This window comes from Triticum urartu, chromosome 7A (assembly GCF_056163025.1).
Source record: "Triticum urartu cultivar PI428250 chromosome 7A, HENAU_Tu73, whole genome shotgun sequence".
NCBI classification, from domain to species: Eukaryota; Viridiplantae; Streptophyta; class Magnoliopsida; order Poales; family Poaceae; genus Triticum; species Triticum urartu.
In genome coordinates, this window is record NC_141879.1 from 11,213,377 (window position 1) to 11,226,286 (window position 12,910).

Genomic DNA, 12,910 nt, shown 5'->3' on the forward strand with positions numbered 1-12,910 from the left:
CAAAGTAGATCGATTATGTAGTACCCAGCTTCTTGTTGTATGAAGTGATGTGGCTATTGGATCTCTAAGTGAGAACCGATTGGCTGTCTTGGTAACTTCGAAAATCAAATTGTTTTGAGTAGCTTGCAATTTCAATGTTTAGAAACTTACAAATTCAGAAATGTTACTTTGATAGTCCGAAAAGAACCATAATGGCAATTTGTAGTCAATAGATAAAGAAAAGGAAAAAAATAAAAATAAAATGATGGTCCGCTAGAGTAGGTTGTGAGGCCCAAGTGGCCTACTCGACCTCGGTACCATCTCCTTGATAATCCGAAAAGAACCATAATGGCAATTTGTAGTCAACAGTCATAAGAAAAGGAAAGAAAATGATGGTTCGCTGAAGTAGCCTAGTCGACCTCGCACCATCTCCTTGATAGTCCCAAAATAACTATAATGGCACTTTGTAGTCAATAGTCAAAAGAAAAGAAAAAAATGATGGTTCGCTGGAGTAGGCTGCAAGGACCAAACGGCCTACTCGAGCTGGGCACCATCTCCTCGATAGTCCAAAAAAACCATAATGACAATTTGTAGTGAATAGTCAAAAGAAAAGGGGAAAAATGATGGTTCGCGGGAGTAGTATACTCGACCTCGGTATCATCTCCTTGATAGTCCAAAAATAACCATAATGGCAATTTGTAGTCAATAGTCAAAAGAAAAGAAAAAAAATGATGGTTCACTGGAGTAGGCTGCGAGGCCCAAGCGACCTAAGAGTGCAGCGGCTCGTTATCCTTCCACCGTTGGAAGTGGGCAGTTGTCGCTGCTCTGTGAAGCCAGCCTCACGCTGTGCCTGCCACCTTATGGACCGTGAGGCCCAGCTTTCGCATAGGCCACATCACTTTAATGCCCCCACTCGGGTTTCAAGCTCTCGCAACTGAGCTCGGTGAATGAAGTAAGTGGAGGCTGCTATTTAAGCTGGTCAAATGCGTCCTCGGTTGGCGAGGTGGGACTAAACAAGGTGGGGTGATGTGCTTCCTGGTGGAAGGTGGCGCGTTGTGCTTTCTGCTGGAGCTGGGACTGAGATTAGAGTGGGCTTTGGCACCTTAATTAGGCCTTTGTCATTTTGGGTTCATGAACGTGGCCATGCGGACAAGGCTTTGGTAGCTCAAAAAAATGTGCTGGTATTGAAATTAAGGTGGGTTTTTGAACTACTTGTAATTAGCACAATGCACTAGTGCTAAAAAAATTAGTACAATGTAATCGCTTCACAGAATTAGCTCAAAAACAACTTGCTTCACAGAAATGGAAACAATATAGAACTGCAGCGTGATTAGTTCTGTATGAGTGTCATTACATAAACCAAGGCGGATTAGTGACTCGACTTGAGTCCCATGCTTTCTGCGGCATCATTTTGGTAGTTACACTTGAGGATGTCTGCCACCAGCAACCGACCCATTTTGCATCACTGACCTCATCGCCAAGTTGACAATGAAGCCATCGAGGAGTCTTATGAACCATGCATCCTCAAGTTCAGATGATGAAGCATCCGACAACGAGAGCAAAACGGATGGTAAACATCCTGGTGGAGATCAGAATGAGGATGCAAAATAAGAGCAGACGGCGCGAGAACTAACCACACCATCATAATCCATGAAAGTCACACCCTGATCTGCAGAAAAAGGAGGGACTTTCTCAAACTGATAACAACAGTTATACAGGGGGAGCGGTTTACAGCAAACCCTACTACTCAAATTTACAGAGTCGTCGGTAACATTCACTTGTGATCCAGAACGGGAAGCTGCGACGTAGTCCTGAGGAGGAGCGCCGAAGCGACGGAGTGCATTACGATGTGTGCCAACCTCAGCTTTATTTGCCCACGACGCGGCAGCGGCCGAACCTCGCTCCGCCTTTCGCCCTTATAAACTCTGATGAGACCGCCGGCACAAACTCTCTCGCCCATGCTGCTGAAGGAGATGGCTGTGAATGTTGAGCTTTCTTGGTTGCTTGTACTTATGCTTAGTGTTTGCTCCTTGCCTCCTTGGTGGTCTATTTATAAGGCTTCAAAGAGTTGTATCCGGATGCAAGATATGAGTGGTCTTCATTTCTTTAATGTAACCCTGTAGCGTAGTGTCTGTTGTTGGTATGAGAAGCTGTTGTTGATCTGTTTTGTCCCACGCATGGTTTTGGGGCTGTTTGTTTGTCCCTATGCTATCTGCTGCAAATCTTTGATTCCTGAACAGACACACTGTTAGACCAATGATTTGCCAATGGAGTACATATGTTTGTGCAGAGCAAAATATGGTTGCCAATCTGTAATGTCCCAGAACCAGATTATTAGTAATCTGTCTATAGAGAAGCATATGCCATTATGCTTGTTCATTGTGTGATTATGCCTGTTAATTGGCGGCAGTCAGAAGGTTCTTGTCTCACGCTTGCTGCTAAGAGCATCTCCAGCCGTGCCCCCAACAACCTCCCCGGCGATTTTTCTGCGCCGGCACCCAAAAATCGGCCCAGTCGTGCCTCCAGGAGCCTGTTTTTCGCCGGTTTGGGCCGAAACTGGTGCCGACGGACCCAGGCCGAACCTGGCGCGCTAGGGGCGCCCGGGGGCGCCGGGGCGAGCGGTTTTGGCGAAAGAGCTGCGGGCCCGCCGAGTCAGTGACACTCGCCTCGTCGTCCTCACAACGCCTCGATTTCCCGCGGGGAATCAATGGCAAGGTTGTCGCCGGTCAGCCTTGCCATTGATTCCTCATGGGCGGCGCGGTGACGCCTCCCCTCCCGCCACACGTACACACGGTGCGCGGCTATAAAAGCAAGGCCTCCCCTCGCCTCTGGCCACACCCGCCGCCGAGCTCTGCCTCTCTCCCCATGCGCAGCCGCCGCCGACGTTCCTCCCCTTCCCTCTCTCCCCAAGCCCATCCGATGGCAGAGCGATTCCCGGCGATGGGCTGCCGCTCGCTCCACGAGTGGGAGGCCTATCTTTTCTTTGAGGCGAACATCCCGGCGCCATCGGACATGCGCGCTGGGCCGACGGGGTGGAGGCTTAGCGCCGGTGGCGTCCCCATTCCCCCGGTGCCCGACGTCGAGGCGCGCCCCGACCTCTTCGCCGCCGAGGTCGACCGCATGCGGGCGTCGCTGACAGAGGAGCAGCGAGCCCTCCCGCAGTACGCCGCCGAAAACCACGCGTCGTGGGCGGTGTACTTCCAGCGCCGGCAGGCGCAGCGGCTGGCGTCCACCAACGGGGCGCAGGTGGTGGGGCAAGAACAGCGAGGGGCGCTGCCTATGGTGGGGCGCCCCCGGCCGCACGCTCCAAGATCTATCTATGGAGAAACCAGCAACGAGGGGAAGGAGAGTTCATCTACATACCCTTGTAGATCGCTAAGCGGAAGCGTTCAAGTGAACGAGGTTGATGGAGTCGTACTCGTCGTGATCCAAATCACCGATGATCCTAGTGCCGAACGGACGGCACCTTCGTGTTCAACACACGTACAGCCCGGTGACGTCTCCCATGCCTTGATCCAGCAAGGAGAGAGGGAGAGGTTGAGGAAGACTCCATCCAGCAGCAGCACAACGGCGTGGTGGTGATGGAGGAGCGTGGCAATCTTGCAGAGCTTCGCCAAGCACCGCGAGATGTGAGGAGAAATAGAGGGAGGGCTGCACCAACGAGAGAGATCAAATCGCGTGTGTTGAGAGGCCCTCCTTCCCCACTATATATAGGGAGCCCAAGGGGGGGTGCCGGCCCTAGGAGATCCAATCTCCTAGGGGGGCGGCGGCCAAGGGAGGATTCCCTCCCCCCCAAGGCACCTAGGGGGTGCCTTCCCCTTGTGGGACTCTTCCCTTCTTGAAACCCTAGGCGCATGGGCCTCTTGGGGCTGGTGCCCTTGGCCCATGTAGGCCAAGGAGCACCCCCTACAGCCCATGTGGCCCTCCGGGGCTGGTGGCCCCACTTGGTGGACCCCCGGGACCCTCCCGGTGGTCCCGGTACGTTACCGATAAAACCCGAAACTTTTCCGGTGACCAAAACAGGACTTCCTATATATAAATCTTTACCTCCAGACCATTCCGGAACTCCTCGTGACGTCCGGGATCTCATCCGGGACTACGAACAACATTCGGTAACCACATACAAACTTCCTTTATAACCCTAGCATCATCGAACCTTAAGTGTGTAGACCCTACGGGTTCGGGAGACATGCAGACATGACCGAGACGTTCTCCGGTCAATAACCAACAGCGGGATCTGGATACCCATGTTGGTTCCCACATGTTCCACGATGATCTCATCGGATGAACCACGATGTCAAGGACTTAATCAATCCCGTATACAATTCCCTTTGTCTATCGGTACGATACTTGCCCGAGATTCGATCGTCGGTATCCCGATACCTTGTTCAATCTCGTTACCGGCAAGTCTCTTTACTCGTTCCGTAACACATCATCCCGTGATCAACTCCTTGATCACATTGTGCACATTATGATGATGTCCTACCGAGTGGGCCCAGAGATATCTCTCCGTCACACGGAGTGACAAATCCCAGTCTCGATTCGTGCCAACCCAACAGACACTTTCGGAGATACCCGTAGTGCACCTTTATAGTCACCCAGTTACGTTGTGACGTTTGGCACACCCAAAGTATTCCTACGGTATCCGGGAGTTGCACAATCTCATGGTCTAAGGAAATGATACTTGACATTAGAAAAGCTTTAGCATACGAACTACACGATCTTGTGCTATGCTTAGGATTGGGTCTTGTCCATCACATCATTCTCCTAATGATGTGATCCCGTTATCAATGACATCCAATGTCCATGGTCAGGAAACCGTAACCATCTATTGATCAACGAGCTAGTCAACTAGAGGCTTACTAGGGACATGGTGTTGTCTACGTATCCACACATGTATCTGAGTTTCCTATCAATACAATTATAGCATGGATAATAAACGATTATCGTGAACAAGGAAATATAATAATAACCAATTTATTATTGCCTCTAGGGCATATTTCCAACAGTCTCCCACTTGCACTAGAGTCAATAATCTAGTTCACATCGCCATGTGATTAACACTCACGGGTCACATCGCCATGTGACCAACATCCAAAGAGTTTACTAGAGTCAATAATCTAGTTCACATCACTATGTGATTAACACTCAATGAGTTCTGGGTTTGATCATGTCATGCTTGTGAGAGAGGTTTTAGTCAACGGGTCTGCAACATTCAGATCCGTATGTACTTCGCAAATCTCTACGCTATATTTGGAGCCATTTCAAATAACTGTTCTACTTGGAGCTATTCCAAATTGTTGCTCCATTATACGTATCCGGTATCTCTACTCAGAGCTATCCGGATAGGTGTTAAGCTTGCATCGATGTAACCCTTTACGACGAACTCTTTTACCACCTCCATAATTGAGAAAATTCCTTAGTCCACTAGTTACTAAGGATAACTTTGACCGCTGTTCTGTGATCCATTCTTGGATCACTCTTGTACCCCTTGACTGACTCATGGCAAGGCACACTTCAGGTGCGGTACACAGCATAGCATACTGTAGAGCATACGTCTTAAGCATAGGCGACGACCTTCGTCCTTTCTCTCTATTCTGCCGTGGTCGAGCTTTAAGTCTTAACTTCATACCTTAAAACTCAGGCAAGAACTCCTTCTTTGACTGATCCATCTTGAACACCTTCAAGATCATGTCAAGATATGTGCTCATTTGAAAGTACCATTAAGCGTTTTGATCTATCCTTATAGATCTTGATGCTCAATGCTCAAGTAGCTTAATCCAGGCTTTCCATTGAAAAATACTTTCCAAATAACCCTATATGCTTTCTAGAAATTCTACATCATTTCTGATCAACAATATGTCAACAACATATACTCATCAGAAATTCTATAATGCTCCCACTCACTTCTTTGGAAATCCAAGTTTCTCATAAACTTTATATAAACCCAAAATCTTTGATCATCTCATCAAAGCGTACATTCCAACCCGAGATGCTTACTCCAGTCCTCAGAAGGATTGCTGGAGCTTTGCATACTTATTAGCATCTTTCAGGATTGACAAAACCTTCTGGTTGTATCACATACAACCTTTCCTCAAGAAAATCGTCGAGGAAACAATGTTTTGACATCCTATCTGCAAGATTTCATAAATAATGCAGTAATTGCTAATATAATTCCAACAGACTCTTAGAATCGCTATGAGTGAGAAAGTCTCACCGTAGTCAACTCCTTGAACTTGTCGGGAAACACCTTAACGACAAGTCGAGCTTTCTCAATGGTGACACTTACCATCATTGTCTGTCTTCCTTTTAAAATCCATCTGTACTCAACAGCCTTACGACCATCAAGTAGTTCTTCCAAAGTCTACACTTTGTTTTCATACATGGATCCTACCTCGGATTTTATGGCCTCGAGCCATTTATCGGAATCCAGGCCCACCATCGCTTCTCCATGGCTCGTAGGTTCATTGTTGTCTAGCAACATGACTTCTAAGACAGGATCACGTACCACTATGAAGTAGTACGCATCCTTGTCATCCCACGAGGTTTGGTAGTGACTTGATCTGAAGTTTCATGATCACTATCATAAGCTTCCACTTCAATTGGTGTAGGTGCCACAGGAACAACTCCCTGTGCCCTGCCACACACTAGTTGAAGAGACGGTTCAATAACCTCATCAAGTCTCCACCATCCTCCCACTCAATTCTTTCGAGAGAAACTTTTCCTCGAGAAAGGACCCGAAAAACAATCCCTTATTGCTTTCGGATCTGAGACAGGAGGTATACCCAACTGTTTTGGGTGTCCTATGAAGATGCATTTATCCTCTTTGGGTTCGAGCTTATCAGCCTGAAACTTTTTCACATAAGCGTCGCAGCCCCAAACTTTTAAGAAATGACAGCTTAGGTTTCTCTAAACCATAGTTCATATGGTGTCATCTCATCGGAATTACGTGGTGCCCTATTTAAAGTGAATGTGGTTGTCTCTAATGCCTAACCCATAAACTATCGTGGTAATTCGGTAAGAGACATCATGGTATGCATCATATCCAATAGGGTGCAATTATGATGTTCGGACACACCATCACACTATGGTGTTCCAGGCTGTATTAGTTGTGAAACAATCTCCACAATGTCTAAATTCCGTGCCAAACTCGTAATTCAGATATTCATCTCTATGACCATATCATAAATATTTTATCCTCTTGTCACGACGATCTTTCAACTTCACCCTGAAATTACTTGAACCTTTCAATAATTCAGACTCGTGATTCATCAAGTAAATATACTCAACATCTACTCAAATCATCTGTGAAGTAAGAACATAACGATATCCACTACACGCCTCAGCACTCATTGGACTGCACACATCAAAATGTATTACTTCCAGCAAGTTGCTTTCTGGTTCCATTTTACTGAAACCGAGGCTTTCAGTCATCTTGCCCATGTGGTATGATTTGCATGTCTCAAGTGATTCAAAATCAAGTGAGTCCAAATGGTCCATTTTCATGGAGTTTCTTTATGCATATACACCAATAGACATGGTTCGCATGTCTCAAACTTTTCAAAAATGAGTGAGTCCAAAGATCCATCAACATGGAGCTTCTTCATGCGTTTTATACCGATATGACTTAAGTGGCAGTGCCACAAGTAGGTGGTACTATCATTACTATCTTATATCTTTTGGCATGAACATGTGTATCACTACGATCGAGATTCAATAAACCATTCATTTTAGGTGCAAGACCATTGAAGGTATTATTCAAATAAACAGAGTAACCATTATTCTCCTTAAATGAATAACCGTATTGCGATAGACATAATCCAATCACGTCTATGCTCAACGCAAACACCAAATAACAATTATTTAGGTTTAACACCAATCTCGATGGTAGAGGGAGCGTGCGATGCTTGATCATATCAACATTGGAAACACTTCCAACACATATCGTCAGCTCACCTTTAGCTAGTCTCCGTTTATTCCGTAGCTTTTATTTCGAGTTACTAACACTTAGCAACCAAACCGGTATCTAATACCCTGGCGCTACTAGGAGTACTAGTAAAGTAAACATCAACACAATGTATATCCAATATACTACTATCGACCTTGCCAGCCTTCTAATCTACCAAGTATCTAGGGTAATCCTGCTCCAGTGGCTGTTCCCCTTATTACAGAAGCACTTAGTCTCGGGTATGGGTTCCACCTTGGGTTTCTTCACTAGAGCAGCAGCTGAATTGCCATTTCATGAAGTATCCCTTCTTGCCCTTGCCCTTCTTGAAACTAGTGGTTTCACCAACCATCAACAATTGATGCTCCTTCTTGACTTCTACTTTTGTGGTGTCAAACATCGCGAATATCTCAAGGATCATCATATATGTCCCTGATATATTATAGTTCATCACAAAGCTCTAGCAGCTTGGTGGTAATGACTTTGGAGAAACATCACTATCTCATCTGGAAGATCAACTCCCACTTGATTCAAGCGATTGTTGTACTCAGACAATCTGAGCACAAGCTCAACAATTGAGCTTTTCTTCCTTAGTTTGCAGGCTAAGAAACTCGTCGGAGGTCTTATACCTCTTGACGTGGGCACGAGCCTGAAATCCCAATTTCAGACCTCGAAACATCTCATATGTTCCGCGACGTTTCAAAACGTCTTCGGTGCCTCAACTCTAAACCGTTTAACTGAACTATCACGTAGTTATCAAAACGTGTATGTCAAATGTTCGCAACATCCACAGACGACGTTCGAGGTTCAGCACACTGAGCGGTGCATTAAGGACATAAGCCTTCTATTAAGCAATGAGGACAATCCTCAGTTTACGGACCTAGTCCGCATAATTGCTACTATCAACTTTCAACTAAATTTTCTCTAGGAACATATCTAAACAGTAGAACTATAGCGTGAGCTACGACATAATTTGCAAAATCCTTTTGACTATGTTCAGGATAAACAAGTTCATCTTATGAACTCCCACTCAGATAGACATCCCTCTAGTCATCTAAGTGATTACATGATCCGAGTCAACTAGGCCGTGTCCGATCATCACGTGAGACGGACTAGTCAACATCGGTGAACATCTTCATGTTGATCGTATCTACCATACGACTCATGCTCGACCTTTCGGTCTCTTGTGTTCCGAGGCCATGTCTGTACATGCTAGGCTCGTCAAGTTAACCTAAGTGTTTCGCATGTGTTCCGAGGTCATGTCTGTACATGCTAGGCTCGTCAACACCTGTTGTATTCGAACGTAAGAATCTATACACCCGATCATCACGTGGTGCTTCGAAACAACCAACTGTCGCAACGGTGCACAGTTAGGGGGAACACTTTCTTGAAATTATTAATGAGGGATCATCTTATTTACTACCGTCGTTCTAAGCAAATAAGATGTATAAACATGATAAACATCACATGCAATCAAATAGTGACATGATATGGCCAATATCATATTGCTCCTTTTGATCTCCATCTTCGGGGCTCCATGATCATCATCGTCACCGGCATGACACCATGATCTCCATCATCATGATCTCCATCATTGTGTCTCCATGAAGTTGTCTCGCCAACTTATTACTTCTACTACTACAGCTAACGATTAGCAATAAAGTAAAGTAATTACATGACGTTTATGTTGACACGCAGGTCATAAATAAATTAAGACAACTCCTATGGCTCCTGCCGGTTGTCTTACTCATCGACATGCAAGTCGTGATTCCTATTACAAGAACATGATCAATCTCATACATCACATATATCATTCATCACATCCTTTGGCCATATCACATCACATAGCATATCCTGCAAAAACAAGTTAGACGTCCTCTAATTGTTGTTTGCATGTTTTACGTGGCTGCTATGGGTTTCTAGCAAGAACGTTTCTTACCTACGCAAAAACCACAACGTGATATGCCAATTGCTATTTACCCTTCATAAGGACCCTTTTCATCGAATCCGATCCGACTAAAGTGGGAGAGACAGACACCCGCCAGCCACCTTATGCAACTAGTGCATGTCAGTCGGTGGAACCGGTCTCACGTAAGCGTACGTGTAAGGTTGGTCTGGGACGCTTCATCCCACAATACCGTCGAAACAAGATTGGACTAGTAACGGTAAGCATATTGAACAAAATCAACGCCCGCAACTACTTTGTGTTCTACTCGTGCATAGAATCTACGCAATAGACCTAGCTCATGATGCCACTGTTGGGGAACGTAACAGAAATTCAAAATTTTCCTACGAATCACCATGATCTATCTATGGAGAAACCAGCAACGAGGGGAAGGAGAGTGCATCTACATACCCTTGTAGATCGCTAAGCGGAAGCGTTCAAGTGAACGAGGTTGATGGAGTCGTACTCGTCGTGATCCAAATCACCGATGATCCTAGTGCCGAACGGACGGCACCTCCGTGTTCAACACACGTACAGCCCGGTGACGTCTCCCATGCCTTGATCCAGCAAGGAGAGAGGGAGAGGTTGAGGAAGACTCCATCCAGCAGCAGCACAACGGCGTGGTGGTGATGGAGGAGCGTGGCAATCTTGCAGAGCTTCGCCAAGCACCGCGAGATGTGAGGAGAAATAGAGGGAGGGCTGCACCAACGAGAGAGATCAAATCGCGTGTGTTGAGAGGCCCTCCTTCCCCACTATATATAGGGAGCCCAAGGGGGGGTGCCGGCCCTAGGAGATCCAATCTCCTAGGGGGGCGGCGGCCAAGGGAGGATTCCCTCCCCCCCAAGGCACCTAGGGGGTGCCTTCCCCTTGTGGGACTCTTCCCTTCTTGAAACCCTAGGCGCATGGGCCTCTTGGGGATGGTGCCCTTGGCCCATGTAGGCCACGGAGCACCCCCTACAGCCCATGTGGCCCTCCGGGGCTGGTGGCCCCACTTGGTGGACCCCCGGGACCCTCCCGGTGGTCCCGGTACGTTACCGATAAAACCCGAAACTTTTCCGGTGACCAAAACAGGACTTCCTATATATAAATCTTTACCTCCGGACCATTCCGGAACTCCTCGTGACGTCCGGGATCTCATCCGGGACTACGAACAACATTCGGTAACCACATACAAACTTCCTTTATGACCCTAGCGTCATCGAACCTTAAGTGTGTAGACCCTACGGGTTCGGGAGACATGCAGACATGACCGAGACGTTCTCTGGTCAATAACCAACAGCGGGATCTGGATACCCATGTTGGATCCCACATGTTCCACGATGATCTCATCGGATGAACCACGATGTCAAGGACTTAGTCAATCCCGTATACAATTCCCTTTGTCTATCGGTACGATACTTGCCCGAGATTCGATCGTCGGTATCCCGATACCTTGTTCAATCTCGTTACCGGCAAGTCTCTTTACTCGTTCCGTAACACATCATCCCGTGATCAACTCCTTGATCACATTGTGCACATTATGATGATGTCCTACCGAGTGGGCCCAGAGATACCTCTCCGTCACACGGAGTGACAAATCCCAGTCTCGATTCGTGCCAACCCAACAGACACTTACGGAGATACCCGTAGTGCACCTTTATAGTCACCCAGTTACGTTGTGACGTTTGGCACACCCAAAGTATTCCTACGGTATCCGGGAGTTGCACAATCTCATGGTCTAAGGAAATGATACTTGACATTAGAAAAGCTTTAGCATACGAACTACACAATCTTGTGCTATGCTTAGGATTGGGTCTTGTCCATCACATCATTCTCCTAATGATGTGATCCCGTTATCAACGACATCCAATGTCCATGGTCAGGAAACCGTAACCATCTATTGATCAACGAGCTAGTCAACTAGAGGCTTACTAGGGACATGGTGTTGTCTACGTATCCACACATGTATCTGAGTTTCCTATCAATACAATTATAGCATGGATAATAAACGATTATCATGAACAAGGAAATATAATAATAACCAATTTATTATTGCCTCTAGGGCATATTTCCAACAAATTCATCGGTCTCAACAAACACACCGCAAAAAGAAGATCACATCGAATAGATTTCCACAAGAGAGGGGGAGAACATTGTATTGAGATCCAAAAAGAGAGAAGAAGCCATCTAGCTACTAACTATGGACCCGTAGGTCTGAGGTAAACTACTCACACTTCATCGGAGGGGCTATGGTGTTGATGAAGAAGCCCTCCGTGATCGATGCCCCCTCCGGCGGAGCTCCGGAACAGGCCCCAAGATGGGATCTCGTGGATACAGAAAGTTACGGCGGTGGAATTAGGGTTTTGGTTCCATATCTGATCGTTTGGGGGTACGTGGGTATATATAGGAGGAAGAAGTACGTTGGTGGAGCAACATGGGGCCCACGAGGGTGGAGGGCGCGCTTGGGGGGGGGGGGGGTAGGCGCGCCCCCCTACCTCGTGGCTTCCTTTTACGTGTCTTGACGTAGGGTCCAAGTCTCCTGAGTTGTATTCGATGAGAAAATCACATTCCCGAAGGTTTCATTCCGTTTGGACTCCGTTTGATATTCCTTTTTTTTGAAACCCTAAAACAGGCAAAAAAACATCAATTCTGGGCTGGGCCTCCGGTTAATTGGTTAGTCCCAAAAATAATATAAAAGTGGATAATAAAGCCCAATAATGTCCAAAATAGTATATAATATAGCATGGAGCAATCAAAAATTATAGATACGTTGGAGACGTATCAAGCATCCCCAAGCTTAATTCCTGCTCGTCCTCGAGTAGGTAAATGATAAAAATATAATTTTTTGATGCGGAGTGCTACTTGGCATAATTTTAATGCAATTCTTCTTAATTGTGGTATGAATATTCAGATCCGAAAGATTCAAGACAAAAGTTCATATTGACATAAAAATGATAATACTTCAAGCATACTAACAAAGCAATTATGTCTTCTCAAAATAACATGGCTAAAGAAAGTTATCCCTACAAAATCATATAGTCTGGCTATGCTCTATCTTCACC